We start from the raw sequence: 18,215 nt of genomic DNA, 5'->3' as shown, positions 1-18,215 counted from the left end.
CCTTCGCGTTCCTTTTCTAAAGTTTCATTGTGCGTAGACAGAAATGTGACTGATTTCTGAATGTGAATCTTGTATCCTGCTATTTTGCTGAATTTGGTGATCAGTTCTAGTAATTTTTTGGCTGAGGCCTTAGGGTTTTCCATCCATATACACATATGCATGCCATCTGCATGCAGTGACGGTTTCATCTCTCCTCCTCCTCCTATGCGGACGCCTTTTATTTCGTTTGCTTTTGATTGCTGTGGCAGGACCGCCAGGGCTGTGTTGAGTGACAAGAACATCCCTGTCTTGTTCCAGATTTTAGCAGGAAGGCTTTCAGCTTTTCTCCATTGAGTGTTGTACTGGCTGTGGGTTGTCAAAAAGGGTTTCGATTATGCGAAGGAATATTCCCTCTATACCCACTTTGGTGAGAGCTTTCATCATGAATGGATGTTGGACTTTGTCTAATGCCCTTTCTGCATCTATTGAGGTGATCATGTGGTTTGGCACTTCTCTTAATGTGGGTAGAACATAGGTTGATTTGCGTATGTTGAAGATCCTCGCAAACTTGATATGAGGCCCATTTGGCCATGGAGTCTGCTTTTGTCTTATGTATTGTTGGGTTTGTTTGGCTAAACTTTGTTGAGAATATTTGTCGGGAGTGATTTCATTACATATGCACTTCCATTTCTGGTGATAGTTCTGGTCAAAGTATGTATTTCTCCTTAAGTCAGTTTGGCTGGGCTGTAAGTTCCTAGAAACTTGTCCATTTCGTCTCGGATGTCAAATTTATGGGCCTGTCATTGTTCATGGTGTTCTCGTGGGATTTTTGGTGTTTCTGCAGCATCCATTAAGATTTTTCCTTTCTCATTTCTTGTTTTGTGTATATGGTGTCTCTCTCACATCTTGTTGATGAGTCTGTCCAGATGCTTGGCAATTTGATTTACCCTTTCAAAGTACCATCTGCTGGTGTGATTGCTTTTTTCTGTTTTTAATGTTTTTTTTTTGCCTTTTTTTTTTTTTTTTTTTTTTTTTTTTTTTTCAGAGTTTTATTTTCCTTTTGATTTCCTCATTGAACATTGTTTTTTAGAAGCATGAGTGTTACTTTCCATCATACAGTTTTATCCCTTTTTTTCCAAGTATGATTTCCTTACTTCAAAATAGGCTTTGATACTTGCAATCACTATGGAAAACGGTAAGGAGGTTTCATAAGATGAAATACAGAACTGCCTTATAGCCAATATCGCAGACCAGAGCATTTATAAAAGAAAAAACAAAATTCAAAAATATGCATGAGATATTAGAGATAAATGAAAAATTTCCCATGAATCTAAAGATACCCTCCCGTGTAAACACTACAACAGAACAATACCCTCAAGTTCTCATGACGAAGAGGATCTGCCCTCCCCTGCAGTGTGTCCACTCTGTCCTGGAGTGGTCCAGGAAGCAGGTGGTCCAGCAGGAGGAGCACAAGTGCAGACACGAGGAGGGACTCCCAGCACGTGTGTGTCCCCGGACCGTCCACAAACCCTCTATGTGCTAGTTGAAATTTCTTCCCTGAATATGGGAAAAAATGACTTCTACATCAGAGGGTTGTGTGCAAATGTAAAAACAAAATAGCACACGAGTGATAGTGTTTACCGTGAAGAAACTGACGTAATGAAAATGCATATTCGTAAATGCTATCAACACAACCAACTTCAAGACACTCATTCCTGCCTTGGGGACCTGCCGTGTTGAGGCCATTCGATGCCATAACCGCTTATATACTAGGAGGCCATGCAAATGGGTTCCTCCCTCAGCAGATAAAACCAGCCCTGCCATCACCCTGCAGCTCTGCAAGGAGCCCAGCCCCAGGATCCCATTCTGCGATCAGGAAAGAACACAGACCACCCTCCATGGAGTTTCGGCTGAACTGGGTGGTCTTGTTTGCTCTCTTACAATGTAAATCCTGTGGGTGGGAGAAAAAAGAGGATTTGAGGGCACCTCAGTGTGCGTGTGACAGTTTTCTGACCAGGATGTTTTGTGTTTGCAGGTGTCCAGGGTGAGGTGAAGCTGGTGGAGTCTGGAGGAGGCCTGGTGCAGCCTGGGGGGTCTCTGAGACTCTCCTGTGTTGGCTCTGGATTCACCTTCAGTAGCTACAACATGATCTGGGTCCGCCAGGCTCCAGGGAAGGGGCTGGAGTGGCTGGCATATATTACTAGTAGTGGTGGTAGCACTACTACGCAGACTCTGTGAAGGGCCGATTCACCATCTCCAGCGACAACTCCCAGAACACGGCCTATCTGCAAATGAACAGCCTGAGAACCGAAGACACGGCCCGCTATTACTGTGCAAGAGGCACAGTGAGGGGAAGGGAGTCTCAGCCCAGACACAAACCTCCTTGCAAGGACACAGGGTCTGGGCTGCAGGGGGCGCTCAAGACCCACAATCACTATGTGTGTGTTTCATGCCCAGGAGCAGGTGCAGAGGGAGGTGAAGGGCTGGTTTCCTGCCAGGGTCTGGGCTGCCTCTCCATGTAGCATCTCCCTGGGGATCCTCTTTGGACACAGGATTCTGTGCTTACACTACAGTCTCTGCCACAGAAAGGCCCTGTGAGACAGAAAAGTATCCTCCTGCACAATAGACCTAGAGTAACTTCGCCTGTAATTAATGAGTGTTCTTCTCCAAATATTGCAAAACTTGCGCAGTGTCAGAAATACCTTCCTGCATTTAGGAAGACGTAATCATGGAATTGCCTCTTCCTTTACACTCAGCCTTGCCTGTTGTTACAGTGGCTGACACTGCCAGGGTCGAGACTCCCTGCTCCCTTCGGAATATCATGCCATGAGACCTAAATGAGCAGGGCAGCACCGCTGGCTCTCAAGGGTCCCCAAGGGTCCCCGGGAATGATGCCAGGCAGAGGGAACGTGGGTGGTGTGCTTTCTCGCTCGTGCCTCCAGGTCCAATACACTCTCCCTTGACTTAGGTGATGCCTGCTCCTGTTCTGCTCTGTAGCTGATTTTGTGCCAAATGAGCTTCGTTAAAATTATTTCCATTCGATACTTGGTAGTACCTTTATAGTCCAGTGGATATAACCTGTGGATACTCAGACACTGCTGGGACCACTGTGTTAGATCCTGCCCTCACCGCAGAGCCTGAGGTGAGACCTAGAATGCGGGAGAATCAAACCAGTTCTCGTTCCAGGAAGCGATTACTGCAACCTCATCAGCCATTTCCAGCGCTCTCCAGGAATTCCTCTGAGGGTGTGGAGCAATTTTAAAAGCATGGGCCCACTAAGCATTGTACAGAACAGGGAACTATATCATGTGTCTCATGAGAAAACGTGATGAAGATAAGATGAAAGAAGTGACGTGTAAGTACATCCGGATCACTTCCCTGCACGAAAATGCTGGCAAAACATTTTAAGTCAGCTGCATTTCACTCCAACGCAAATGAAGAAGAAAGCCAAGCAGAGCACACAAACAGCACAACATGGAAAAGAAGATCCAGCCCAGAAGCAAAGGCTCTCTGATCCCTGATGTAGGCTCCACATCTCTTCTGCACTCCAAGTGCAGGCTGCAGAGCTTAGCTCTACGCCTCTCAAATGCGGGGACACCGACACCTACACCACACGTTTGTGTGCAGATAGAAAAACGACACAAGAGGCACTCAGTGTTGGAGCCCCCCCGCCGAATATGTGTCTCCATGGCGTATTGATTACTTTACGCTAATTAAGAAGTAGCCAACACTAGGCACCTGCCCTTCTCTGTGTCCTGAAGGGAGAATCAGACCTCCCCTGGGAAGGTGCAGCTGCTGCATCTGGAGGCTCAACAGATTAGGGAATTCGGGACTAGAGGCCTCTGCAAGCAAGACTGATCCCTTTTTATTTCATTTTTTAGTTATGGTTTTTATTTTCTCCATTATAGCTGCTTTACAGGGTTCTGTCAATTTTCTGCTGTACAGCAAAGTGACCTAGGCACACACACATTTGTACTCTCTTTATCCCACACTGTCCTCCATCCTGCTCCATCATCAGTGACTAGATACGGTCACAGTGCTATACAGCAGGACCTCACTGCTCATCCATTCCAAAGGCAGAGTTTGCATCTACTAACCCCGGATTCCCAGGCCATCCCATTCCAACGCCTTCCCCCTTGGCAGCCACAAGTCTGTTCCCCAAATCCATGAGTTTCTTTTCTGTGAAAAGATCAGTATGTTCCATATATTACATCCCAGACATAAGTGATATCCTATGGGTATTTGTCTTTCTCTTTCTGGCATACTTCACTTACCATGAGAATCTCTAGGTCCATCCATGTTGCTGCAAATGGCATTATTACGTTCTTCCTTATGGCTGAGTCACATTCCATTGTGTATATACACCACATCTTCTTAATCCATTCCTCTGTTGATGGACATATAGGTTGTTTCCATGTCTTGGCTGTTGTCAATAGCGCTGCTATAAAGGTAGGGGTGCACCACCCTTTGAATTGTGGTTTTGCCTGGCTATACGCCCAGGAGTGAGATTGTTATATTACCAGGTAGCTGTATATTCAGTTTTCTGAGGAACGTCCATACAGTTTTCCATCATGGTTGTACCAATTTACAAAGGTGAAGGAGGGTTCCCTTTTCTCCACACCCTCCCTGGCGTTTGTTCTTTGTTGAGCTGCTAATGACAGCCATGCTGACAGGTGCGTGTGGATACTTCATGGTGGCTTTGACGTGCACTTCTCTGGTAAGCATTGGGCTGCACATTTGTTCATATGCCTGCTGCTGCCCATCTATATGTCTTCTTTGGTTAAATGTCTATCTAGGTCTTATGCCCATTTTCCAGCTGGGTTTCCTGTTTTTGTGGTGGTTGAGTTGGATGAGTTGTTGGTAAATTTTGGAGATTAAACCTTTGTCGTTGGATCATTTGCAAAACTTCCCTCCCATTCTGTGCACTGTCTTCTCATTGGTTTTAATGGTGTCCTTTGCCGTGCAGAAGATTTCGAGTTTCATGAGGTCCCCTTGGCTCTTTTGCGTCTTTCCTGTCTTTCTTCTAGAAAGTGGATCCAACCAGCTGTTGCTGTGACTTAGGTCAGAGAGCTTTCTGCCTGTGTCTTCCTCCTGGAATTTTACACTGTCTGGTCTTACATGTAGGTCTTTATTCCTTTGGAGTTTATTTTGTGCAGTGTTGCACAACGTTCTGCTCTCATTCTCTTGCGTGCAGCTGTCCAGGTTTCCCAGCACCGTTGACTAAAGACACGGTCTTTCCTCCACTCTGTGATCTCGCCTCCTTCGTCGTAGATTAGTTACCTAAAGGCGAGGGGATTATCTCCAGGCCTTCTGTCCTGTTCCACCCATCTGTGTGACCGCTTTTGTGCCAGTACAATAGGGGGTTGGTGACTGAAGCTTTGTAGCAGTGTCTGAAGTCGGGGAGCCTTATTCCTCCAGGTCCCTTTCTTCCTTTCCATTCAGCTTTTGCTTTTCGAGGTCTTCTGTGTTTCCACACAAATTTCAAAATACTTTGCTCTCGTTCCGTGAGAACGTCCTTGGTAATTGGACAGGACTGCACTGAATCTGCAGATCGCCTGAGGCAGTTATTGTTTGACTATGTTGGTTCTTTCAATCAAGAGCATGTTATAGTTTTCTTTCTTTTTTTTAGTTGTATGATGATTTCTGTTTTGTCTTCCATTATACCTGGTTTACAGCGCTGTCAAGAGCATGTTACACTTTCCCACCAATTTGTGTCTTTGATTTCTTTCATCAGGGTTATGGTTTCATATCACATATTTTTGTCACTTTAGGTAGATTTATTCCTAGGTATTTTACTTTTTGATGCAATGGTAAGTGAGATTGTTTCCCTAATTTCTCCTTCTGATCTTTCATTGTTAGTATTGGAAATGCAGCTGATGTATCTGTATTAATTTTGTATCCTGAAACTTTACCAAATTCATTGATGAGCTCTATGAGTCTTCCGGTCGTGTCTTTAAGATCTTCTAAGTACACAATCATGTCACCTGCAAACAGTGATAGATTTACATCTTCTTTCCAATTTGGAGTCCTTCTATTTCTTTTTCTTCTCGGGTTGCCATGGCTAGGACTTCCAAGGTTATATTGAATAACAATGGTGAAAGAGGATCTCCTCGCCTTATTCCTGACCTCGGCAGAAGTGTTTTCAGTTTTTCATCTTTGAGAATGGGGTTTCCCATATATGGGTCTTCGTATATTGAGGTAATTCCCTTGATGCCCATCTCTGGCGTGCTTCTCAGGAAATGGGTGTTGAATTGTGTCCAAAGCTTTTTCTGCATCTATTGAGATGATCACATGGTTTTCATTTTCACTTCGATGATGTGGTGTATCACTTGATAGATTTGGGCTATTGAAGAAGCCTTGCATCCCTGGGATAAATCCTACTTCATCATGGTGTATGATCTTTTAGTGTATTTCTGTACGCAGTTTGTGACTATTTTGTTGAGTATTTTTGCAAGTATAGTCATCAGTGAAATTGGCCTGCCATATGCTGTTTTTGTGGTACCTCTATCTGCTCTTGGTATCAGGGCAATGGTCACTCCGTAGAACGGATTTGGGAGTGTTCCTTCCTCTGCAACTTGCAGAGGCACAAACCTCTGCAGATTCTCTGGCAGAGCTGAGATGCCTGTTTGTGTCTGTGTTTCCTTGCTCAAGCAGGTCACTGCTTTTGCAGGCAGTGGGCACAGCTTCTAGCAGTTTTTCTGGTGTGCTTTGCTGGCACAAGCCTCGGTAGAGTCTCTGGGCAGAGCCAAGGCACCTGCGTTTTCCTTGATTGGCAGGGAGTGAGCTCTGGTGAGCCTTTCCAGGGAATGGGCCCTACCTCTCTTGGTGAAATACAGACGCCCGTGTTTCCTGCTCAAGGAGGTAGTTGCTTTTGCAGGAAGTGGGTGCTGTAGCCAGCAGTTTTTCTGATGCATCCTGCTGGTCAGACTCCCTGCAGATTTTCTGGGTGGAGCCAATCACCTGTGTTTTCCTGCATCTTTCAGAGCTGAGTGCCACCACCACCAGCAGCTCTCCTGCCCTTGGTTGGGCTCCGCTAGCACAGGGCCCCCTCCAACAAGGACCAGAAACTTGTGTAATTTCGCAGGTGGCTACCCCACCTGCTCCAAGAAGTCTGTACCCCAAGGGCAGGGCTGATTCCCAGCCATTGTTAGGCAGCTGCTTTGGCCAAGTGCTGTCCAAGCTGAGGCAGGCACTGTCCTGCAGCTTGAGAAAGCTGGCACAGGGAAAAAGGCTGCAGTGGTGCATCCCCAAACAGTGGTGTCTAGTCTCTAAGCCCAAATGGTTGGCTTCTGCTTAGATGCCCTCCACTGTGCTTTCCCTGCACTCTAGTCCCTCCAGGCTGTTCCTGCCTGACGCACTGTGGTTTTTCCCCTTGGAGCTGGCCCCAGCTCCCTCTTTGGGTCCGACCTCTAAGCCCAACGTTTTAGTTCCCAACACCTGCTGGCACCCGCTTATGGTGACCTTTGTCCATAGCACTGACCGTTTTCGGAGGCATCTCTCCTGCTGAACGGTTCCAGACCATCTGTGCAGCCCTCCGTTTTTGGCTGATCTCATCGCTGGTCAGGGAGGTTCCTGGGGTGCAGGAGCTGTTTCACTTTTCAGCTCCCACCTGGAGAGCAGGTCCTGTCTCCTTTCCTTTCACGACGCCTTCTCTTGTTCCTTATGTCCTATCTGGTTTGGTACTATTTTTGTTATTCGATCGTAATCTAGATTTCTGATGTCACTTTTTCACAAATTTCCTGTGGAATAGTTCCAGATATGGTTGTATATTCAATGTATTTGTAGGTGTAGATTGCCTTATGTCTGCTGCTCTGACATCTTAGACCTCCTCTCTCTGATTACTGTACCTTGTAATCTTCTCTGAAATATGAGAGAGTTATGCCTCCTGCCTACTTTCTTCCTTTCTTTTTTTTCTTTGACAATTCTGTCCTTTAAGGGTTCCATGTAAATTTTTGTATTGGTTGTATAAGTTCTATTTAAGAAAAAAGCATAGGTAACTTAAATGGGATTGAATTACATTTGTAGATTTCTTTGGGCATTATAGCATTTACGGATATCGATTCTTCAAATCCAGGAGCATGGGATAGCTTTCCATTTCTTTGAATCCTCTTTCATTTCCTTGATGAAAGTTTTATAGTTCCCAGTCTAAGAAAGTTTCACCCCCGGCAGCATTATTCCTAGGATTCCGTTTGGGGGGTGCAATTTTAAAGGTTGTATTACTTATATTCCTTTTTAAGAGATCATTGCTATTATACAGACATGCAAACTGTTCCTGAATGTTAATCTTGTATCTGATAGTTGGCTGAATTCGCTGGTCAGTTTGAGCAGGTTTCTGCAGAGTATTTTGATTGTTATATTACTATCATGTCATCTTATAACGATACAATTTTATCTCTTCTCTTCCAATGTGGATACATGTAGTTCTTTGTTGGTCTCGTACCATCAAGACGTCCACCCTGTGTTGAATAAAGCGATGAGAGTGGGCATTCTTGTCTTGTTCCGGACTTAGGTGAAACGTCTCCAGCTTGCTCCCACCAGCATCACGTTGCTGAAGGCTTCTCAAAATGAATTTTAGGTTAATGTTCATGCCCTTAAGACAACTGTGGTGAGTTTTCATCATGGGTGGATGTGGATTTGTCGAAGCTTGTTCTGCATCTCCTGAGATAAGCCTGTGGTTTTTGACTTTCTTAGTGTGTGTATATCATAGATTCACTTGCCTATGTTGAACCACCTTGTGACCTTGGCATGCATCCCACTTGCTCGTGGTATATGCTTTTTTTTTTCTGTGCTCTTGATTTCTTGGTGAAAATTTGGTTGACTATATTTGTAGAGAGTGTTTCTATTACATATGCAACTTCATTTCTATGATAGGCCTGGTCAAATGATGTATTCTTCCTAATTCACTTTGGTGGGCCATATGTCTCTAGAAACGTGTCATTTCATCTAGGATGTCAAATTTGTTGGGACGTAATGGGTCATGGGGTTCTCTTACATTTTTTTGTACTTCTGCAGTATCCATTGAGATTTCTCCCTTTCATTCTCATGTTGTTGATTTGTTTTTCTCTCTCTTATTTGCTTGGTGAGTCTGGCCTGGCTTGTCAATTGTCTTTACTTTTCAAAACCAGCTCTTGTTTTTTTTTTTTTTGTCTTTTTGCTATTTCTTTGGGCCGCTCCCGCGGCATATGGAGGTTCCCAGGCTAGGGGTCGAATCGGAGCTGTAGCCACGGCCTATGGCAGAGCCACAGCAACATGGGATCCGAGCCACGTCTGCAACCTACACCACAGCTCACGGCAACGCCGGATCGTTAACCCACTGAGCAAGGCAGGACCGAACCCGCAACCTCATGGTTCCTAGTCGGATTCGTTAACCACTGCGCCACGATGGGAACTCCAGCTCTTGTTTGATTGATATTTTCTTATTGTTTAACATATATTTTAAATATATTTGATTGCAATGTTCAAACAATTTCTGCTGTATGTCAAAGTGACACGGATACATGTGTGTGTGTGTGTGTGTGTGTGTGTCTGTGTGTGTGTGTGTATTTGCTTTTCTCTATAGCCTTTCGAATCTCTGTTTTACTCTTTTCCTCTCTAATCCTTATGGTTCCTTCCTTCTGCTGACGTTAGAGGTTTTTTGGTTTTTCTTTGTTCCAGTTCATTTAGGTGGTAGGTTATGTTGCTGCTATGAGGCCTCCATTGCTATAAACGTCCCTCGGAGACCTGCTTGGGCATCATCCCATAGATTTGAATGGTTGTGTTGCATTGTCTTCTTTCTCGAGGTAGTTTTTAAGTGCTTTTTATTTTTTATTGCATTTTTAGGGCAGCACTTGGGCATATGGAATTTTCCAGGCTAGGGGTCGAATAGGAGCTACAGTTGCTGGCCACCGCCACAGCCACAGCCACAGCCACAGCCACTTGGGATGGGAGCCAAGACTGCAGCCTACGCCACAGCTCACAGCAATGCCAGATCCTTAACCCAATGGGCAAGAAGTGGTCTCGAGCACGCACACTCATGGATACGAGTTGGACTGATTTCTGCTGCCTACGATGGAAATGTCTATAATTTCCTTTTTGATTTCATCACTGACCCGTCGGATTTCACTAGCATGGTTTTCAGTCTCCAGGTGTGCAGGTTTTTTCCCAATTTTTCCTACGAATGACTTCCTTAATGCAATTATTGACTGGTAAGAACTTGCCACAGAACATAAATCCATAGATTTGAAGAGCAGACATGTGTTTGCCGAGGGGAGGGGGAGGGGACAGGATGGATTGGGAGTTTGTGGTTAATCGATGCACACTCCGGCATTGGGAGTGGGAAAGCAGTGGGATCCGGCTGTTCAGCTCGGGGAACTGTATCGAGTCACTTGAGACAGAACATGATAGGGGATCATGTGAGACAAAGGTTGTATATGTGCATGTCAGGGTCACCTTGTGGTTCAATAAAAACTGACAGAGTACAGAAATCAAATGTGACGGGAAAATCAGACATTGCTTAACATGTCTAATGATAAACCATAATAGGATAAAATATGTTAAAAAGATGTTTATATAAGTATGACGGAATCACTTTGCTGTACAGCAGAAGTTCACACAACAGGGAAAATCAACTGTATCTCAATGAAATAATTTTAAATAAAAATGAAATACAGAACTACTGCATAACACAGATATCCCATTCGAGAATAGCTATACAAAGAAACCACAATAAAGAGACACACTTCCCATAACCCAAGCACATTTTCATGCGATGGAAATCCTGTGAAATTGGATTGTTATGATCATCCTTATAACTACAGATGTGATAAATTCATTTGAGTAATAAAAATAATCGAAAACAAAAAGTAAAAATATTTAAAAAAGAAACTCTAACATGTGCTCCAGTGGCCTCTCATTCAGTAAGCCCTACGGGTGGTTTGAATATGCATTATTTTTCCTCAAACGTTAGCCTGCATTGACGTCAGAATTTCTAACATAGGAGGATTGGGGTGAGGCTTAAGAATTTGCATTTCTACCTAGTTCCAATGTGATGCTGATGCTGCTGGTTGGGTAACTATGCTTTGGTACCACAGGGTAACAGTGTTGCAGCAAAAAGTGAGATGAGACTAACAGAACATCGTATTTATAGAGGTTTTAAATCTTGTGTATTACCCTTCTTAATCTAAGAATATGCGTTTGTCAAAGACAGTCTCCGTAAAACCTTTAGTTGCAAACCCTACCAGGTGATACCCCACAGTCTCTGTCCAGATTCTAGAAGAAAAAATGGCAAAGTGTGTGCAGGGATTATCCACCTTGTCTACGACTGCGTGTGGGTTGGGGGGCAATGTAACTCTCAGTAAACACTTATGCCATGAAAGAGAAAATGAGAGGCTATTTTGATTGAGATTCCAGAAATTCCGTCTAGCAAAGATCTACTTATTCTATGCAGTAGTTATTTCCTTAATACAGGCTGCTTTGAAATGAATGACGAGGTGTATTTTGCTAAGAAGGACTGAATCTTCTAGGTTCGCAGTTGGCAAAAAGCACGTGTATATATATATATATATATATATATATAGAGAGAGAGAGAGAGAGAGAGAGTAATTTCTGTTCTGAACCAGTTACATAAGAAGAAAGCCACTGGCTGATGCCCTGGAGTTATTTTCCGGTTCATATGGTCCTAGCATCTAGAAACCTTTAATCCTATCAGTCATATGACTATGAATCTACCATCATCAAACATACAGAACAGAGCAGTTCACCGATAAAGGAAAATCCAGCCATTTCCTTGCTCCTTCGCACACATTTTCTGACAATGACAGCAATCAAATGGAAATATGAACGAATAGCTATGCCAGCTTAATGCTTACCTATGTGAGTGAAGTGAGCAGTAATGATGATTTGGGCATATACTTTGTAGAAGGATAATTCCTTCTTTCTTTTCCTCCTTTAGCAGGAGACAAAGGAGAAAATAATTTATGGAAATAAAGATGTAGGAGAGAAGAAGGGAACAATTCGGCATGAGCGCCAACTGCATACAACCGCAAAAGCAGTCCTCTCGCTCTCAGCTCTCCCTTACAATGATATTGTCTTCAGACGGATCTGGATGAGCTTCTACTATGTCAGGGTTGAGAGAAGTGAGAAGTTGCTTCTTCAATATGCATCTGCATCTGTGCAGAAACTCTTCTTAAATGTATCTAACAACAACTACAAAAACAAACATGCTTGAGGAGTGCCCACCGTGTCTCAGTGGAAAGGAATCCACTAGGAGCCATGAGGTTGCAGGTTCGATCCCTGGCCTCGCTCAGTGGCTTAAGGATATGGCATTGCCGTGAGCTATGGTGTACGTCGCAGAATCGGCCGGATCCTGCTTTGCTGTGACTGTGGCAAAGGCCGGCAGTTGTAGCTCTGACTTGACGCCCTAGCCTGGGAACCTCCATAGGCCACGCGTGTGGCCCTCAAAGCAAAAAACTCCACAACACAACCCACTTAAGGACCGTTGTGCTTTTCCCACGAATCCTGATTGATAAATTCCCAGGAAAACGCTACCACAGAACAATGTCATCATGTTCTCCTCAGGAGGGGGTCTGTCCGCCCTCCCAGGCATGTCCACTCTGTCCTGGAACTGCCCAGGCAGCGGAGTGTTCAGCAGGAAGACCTCGAGTGCCGACCCGAGGAGGGACTCCCAGCACGTGTGTGTCCCCGGCCCTCCGCCACACCCTCTACGTGCCCAGTTGAAGTTAACCCCTCGAGTAAGAGGAACACAACGACTTCTACACCAGAGGGGCCTTGCAAGTGTGCAATCAGCATAGCACATGCATATGTGCTCCTGGAAGAAAGTGACATAACGAAAACATTCCCTAAAGGCTCTCAGCACAACCAACGCAAGACACGCACACCTTCTCTGGGAAGGCCCTTCAGGGTCATTCGATGCCATAACCACTTATATACTGGAGCCCATGCAAATGGGTTCCTCCCTCAGCAGATAAAACAGCCCTCCAGGACCCTGCGCTGGCAAGGAGCCCAGCCCAGGATCCCGTTCTGTGATCCGGAAAGAACACAGACACCCGCCTTGGAGTTTCGGCTGAACTGGGTGTTTGTTTGCTCTCTTACAAGGTAAATCCTGGAGGGGAGAAAAAGAGGATGCAGGGCACCTCAGTGGGTGTGTGACAGTTTTCAGACCAGGATGTCTTTGTGTTTGCAGGTTTCCAGGGTGAGGTAAGCTGGTGGAGTCTGGAGGAGGCCTGGTGCAGCCTGGGGGTCTCTGAGACTTCCGTGTCGGCTCTGGAACACCTCAGTAGTTATCCATAGGCTGGGCCGCCAGGCCAGGAAGGGGCTGGAGTGGCTGGCGCTATTAGTACTAGGTATAGCACCTACACGCAGACTCTGTGAAGGCCGATCACCATCTCCGAGACAACTCCAGAACACGCCTATCTGCAAATGAACAGCCTGAGAACGAAACACGGCCCGGTATTACTGTGCAACAGGCACAGTGAGGGGAAAGCAGTCTGAGCCCAGACACAAACCTCCCTGCAGGGACATAGGTCTGGGCTGCAGGGGGCACTCAGACCCACAATCACTATGTCTGTGTTTCATGCCCAGGAGCAGGTGCAGAGGGAGGTGAAAGGCTGGTTTCCTGCCAGGGTCTGGGGCTGCCTCTCCATGTAGCATCTCCCTGGGGATCTTCTTTGGACACATGATTCTGTGCTACACTACAGGCTCTGCAAACACAAAGGCCCTCTGAGACAGGAAGAAACACTATCGTGTCATGCACAATAGACATGGGAGTAATTTACGATTTCAATTCCTGATTGTTCTCGTGCAAATATTGAAAAAATTGAGCAGTTCATACATACCACACTGGCTTTAAGCAGAGGGAATCATAGACCTGCTTCCTCCTTTGGAATCTCAGTCCTTGCTTGCTGTTAGGTTGGCAGACACTGCCCAGGGTCGTGGCTCCTTGCTTTCCTGTAATTCTGATGCATGCAGAGCCTAAAAGCAGGGTATCACACCAGGACCCTCACGGGCCCCCAGGAATGATGCCAGGTAGAGGAACGTGGGTGGAGTGTCCTTTCTGGGCTCTGCTTCCAGGTCCAATACACTCTCCATCGACGGATGTGCTGCCTGCATCCTGTTCTGTTCTGTGAGGTGACATGGTGACAAATAGGATCCATTGAAAATTATCACAATCAACACGTAGATAATTGGTCGGGAACCGTTTACACTCAAGGCAGATGCAGTAACATGTGGATTTTCTGCAAGTGCTGTAAAACCAAATGGGCAGGATCCCGTCTTCACCCACACAGTCCGAGGGTGAAGCACTAGGCAGCAAGAGATACACCCCTGCTCTCTCATTCCAGGAAGCCATCACTGCAACCTCACTAGCCATTGCCAACTCCTCCAGGAATTTCCTGCTGCGAGGGGGTGGGGAGCAGGTCCAGTTTTTGGTGAAAGCTACAGAGCCTGGGAGTTCCCGTCGTGGCCACAGTGGATTAACAAATCTGACTAGCAACCATGAGGTTTGCGGGTTCGATCCCTGGCCTTCTCATTGTGTTAAAGGGTCCGGAGTTGTCCTCGTGTCGCTTGGGGTATAGGTCCACAGACGTGGCTCCCATCCGCGTTGCTCTGGCTCTGGTGTGAGGCCGGCGGCTACAGCTTCTGATTAGACCCCTAGCCTGGGAACCCCCATATATGCCACAAGAATGGCCCACGAAATGGGCCAAAGAGACATAAAAGGGAAAAAAAAGGAGGGAAAGAAACCACAGGCCCTGTTAGCAAAAGTATACACTTGGGGAAACTAACTCCAATCTCTTTGGGATAAATTATGCAAGAGAAGAATTATGGAAGAAGAATGTACATATAAGTATATCTGGATTGCTCTACACAGAAGAAGTTGGCACAACACTGTAAATCACCTATGCTTTAATGTAAAACAAACCATAAAGACAAGGCAAAAACAGCAAGAGTTCTCTGTTCCCTGACGTAGCCTCCACCGCTCTGCTGCATTCCACGGTGCAGGCGCAGAGCATAGAGCTACCTCCTTCTAAGGGCAGGTACACCTAGGCCTACGCCACATGTCTGTGGTGCAGAGAGAAAAACAACATAACACCATGAGCCTCCCATATATGTGTTCCATTGCAGTTTGATTATTCTGAGTTAAAGTGAATGAGAGAAAACCAACGCAGAGAGGAACCATCTGACCTCCTCTTGGTCCCTGAAGAAGAATCAAACCCCCGGGAAGGTGCACCTGCTCCATCTGGGAGGGTCAGCGGATTCGGGGAATTCGGGCCTTAGAGGCCTCTGTAAGCAACACCGATTCCTTCCGCCGTACTGCCCCCCCACCCACGCTCTGCTCAGGGTTCTTCCCTCACTGGGCACTCAAAGGATGCATGTCTTTCCTTTCTTTAGTTTATTGATATCATTGATTGTCCATGTTCTCTCAATGCTGCTTCTGCACCCAAACTGGCATTATGTGTATAACATACCTTTTTCGGATTCTCATATGCTCTTCAATCGTGTTTTCACACACTTGGCTGGCATGTTTGCCCCTGTGGCAGCACATCAGGACCTCACGGCTCATGTCATCTCCAAGGTCACTGTTTACACCCACTAACCCCAAACTTCCAGTCCGTCCCACGCCCTCCCTCCCGCCTTGCCAAACCACAGGGCTGCTCTCCGCGGGCGTAGCCTGTTTCTCCTTCCCTACATGGTCTCATCTGTGAATGTATCAGACTCCACAAATGAGAGGTATATGGTGTGTGTCTTCTCTCTGTGACTCCGTCCCTTAGCAGGAGACCCTCCAGGTGCATCAGTGCTGCAGCAAATGGCATTCACTGGTCCTTTCTGAACCCGGAGTACATCATACATACTTTCGTCTTAGTAGATCTTACATACTAAGAGGTCAACAGAAAGGGGGGCACACCTCTGCGAGGAAAACAAGCCTGCCCTGATCCCACAGCCCTGGCAGAGAGCCCCCTGCCCCAGCAGGCCCAGCCTCCCACTGGTGTATCAGGCCTGAACACAGACCCCCACCATGGAGTCTGGGCTCAGCTGCGGCGGTTTGCGGATGGATCACACGGAAATTCTGGAGATCAGAGATGCTGAAATGTGAGCGGCCATCGGGGGGTGTGAGAGAGTTTTGCTGAACAGCTGCCTTGTGTTTTACAGGGACCCAAGTGTGAGGGCGTGCACTGGTGGAGTCTGGGGGAGCCTGGGGCGGGCCTCTGGGACTCTCCTGTGCAGCTTGTGGATGCAGCTTCCGGTTAGCTCCTACCGGAGCGGGGTCCTCCAGGCTCCAGGAAGGGACTGCAGTAGCGTCTCACGGACCTGTAATCATGATCACACACACGATGCCAGACTCTGTGAAGGGCCCGGTTCACCTTCTGCAGAGGACGACTCCAAAGAAAACATGCGGGACCTGCAACTGAACTTCTGGGAGCAAGGCACTCAGCCCTCGTGTGGTTTCCGTGACACTGAGGTGGCAGGGAGTTTGAGCCCAGGCAAAAAAACTCCCTGCAGGGACACAGGGTCTGGGCTGCAGGGGGCGCTCAGGACCCACAATGTGTGTTTCAGCCCAGGAGCAGGTGCAGAGGCAGGTGAAGGGGCGGGATTCCCGCCAGGGTCTGGGGCTTCCTCTCCATGCGGCATCTCCCCAAGGGAACCCCTGTGGACTCCAGCTCTGACGGAGAAAGGACTGTTGGAAGTGGGGGAATATGCTCCACGCTTGAAAGGTAGGGCGTGAAGTGTTTCTTCCCCCTCCTCTTCGTACGTATGACAATCGCTCCTATCAGTCAGAATGAAGCTACAGAAGAGGCTCGGTTGGACTCAGCCATGCTGCTCGGCAGGAGCAGCAGACAGTACTTGCTGGACATCCAACATCAGCGGGCACTTGATCCCAAAGCAAGAAGCTCAACTCCCCTTGGTGGCCCTGATTCACCGGACCCTCTCTCACAGCCTCCATGCTAGTTTCCTCTGTGCAAGGGCACAGGGACTCCCCACGCAGCGGGGTGTAGAAATTCAAGAGCCACGGGGTGTAGCCAAAGTTCTCAGGGGCTGTTTGGAGCAGGGAAGGCCCATCCAGCACACTGTGAGGCTGGACAGGCCACAGGAATGGACCCTGGATCAGGGTGCTCACTGGTGCTTCAGGGTGGGAGGAGGGCGAAGGTCCTGCTCCCGGGAAGAGCTCATGTGGATCTGTCTCCCAGCCGCACAATGGTGAGGATCTCGGGCGTTCTTTCCGATTTGCCTGCTGTGAACAGCACAGGACGAGGAAGGAACGAGCCAGAACCCATCAGGTTGCCAAATGTGAAAGAAGGTGACCATTGTTCTGCATAAGGACCTGCACACAATGAATTCAAAGAGGCGGTGAGTCGCCATTATGGATTGAAAGACACCTGTGGCCTTAGGAATATTTATCAATTCTTTAACATATATGATTAATAACTCTGACAGTGACATAAAAATTACAGGATGTAGATTCCATATCAATAGTTTGGCTGCTCAGGGGCCACACTCCAGCGTCATCGGCTGGTTCTGAAGGTCTTACATCAGCACTTTGCTTCGAGGATCAGAGCTTCTAGGGTATCCACGAGTATCCTCAGTTTAGGGGACACCCCAGGGGGAGCCTCCAACTGTGTAGAATTATGACGTGACTCCTTGGTTCCTGTGATCAGTTTAAGGGTTGTGTTCCCAAATACACACGTCCGAAACCCAGTGCCCAACATGCTGAACTTCAAAGGTGGGGCTTTGGGGAGGGCTTAGGCTGTTGGGTGGGGCCCCCTTAGTGGGAACTCAGCTCTTGTCAAGCCCCCTGCCCCTCCCCCCAAACAGAGGAGGTTACAGGGGAAAAACTGCCCATCAGGAAGCTGTTTCTGCTCCAGGAACCACACCTCCCAGAATCTTGATGTTGGACTCTCAGAGTCCAGCTGTTGAATCACAGCACAGAAAACCAATTTCTTTGTATCTCATATTGCCAAAGATTAGAAGTCTAATATGTGTATAGATTTAGGAAAGCAGAACCTCCTAAAACAAATGCTGGGAACACGACTGATGAGAACTCACCTGTGCCTTTGGAGAAATCTGTAGATTGGGTGTCAGCATATGGCATTTGGGATACCATTCGTACTCGCAGCTCTGGCTCCACTGGAACTCTTCCCACAAATTAGGTAGGCCAGTTACGATAATTTAGACATAAATCGAATTTGCTGCAAAGGGAACATCTGTACTTACCTTATAGAACCCCAAATGACTTGCGTATTAAT

General features: G+C 46.8%; 1 pseudogene; it reads left to right on the top strand.

Moving 5' to 3' along the window:
* Nucleotides 1-1,813: 1,813 nt before the first annotated feature.
* On the top strand, nt 1,814-12,693 carry LOC110259126 (annotated as a pseudogene).
* Nucleotides 12,694-18,215: the final 5,522 nt, after the last annotated feature.

The sequence above is a fragment of the Sus scrofa genome, unplaced genomic scaffold (genome assembly GCF_000003025.6).
Source record: "Sus scrofa isolate TJ Tabasco breed Duroc unplaced genomic scaffold, Sscrofa11.1 Contig882, whole genome shotgun sequence".
In the NCBI taxonomy this organism is placed as follows: Eukaryota; Metazoa; Chordata; class Mammalia; order Artiodactyla; family Suidae; genus Sus; species Sus scrofa.
Note: the sequence above shows the minus strand (reverse complement) of the source record. Positions and strands in the feature narration are given on the sequence as shown.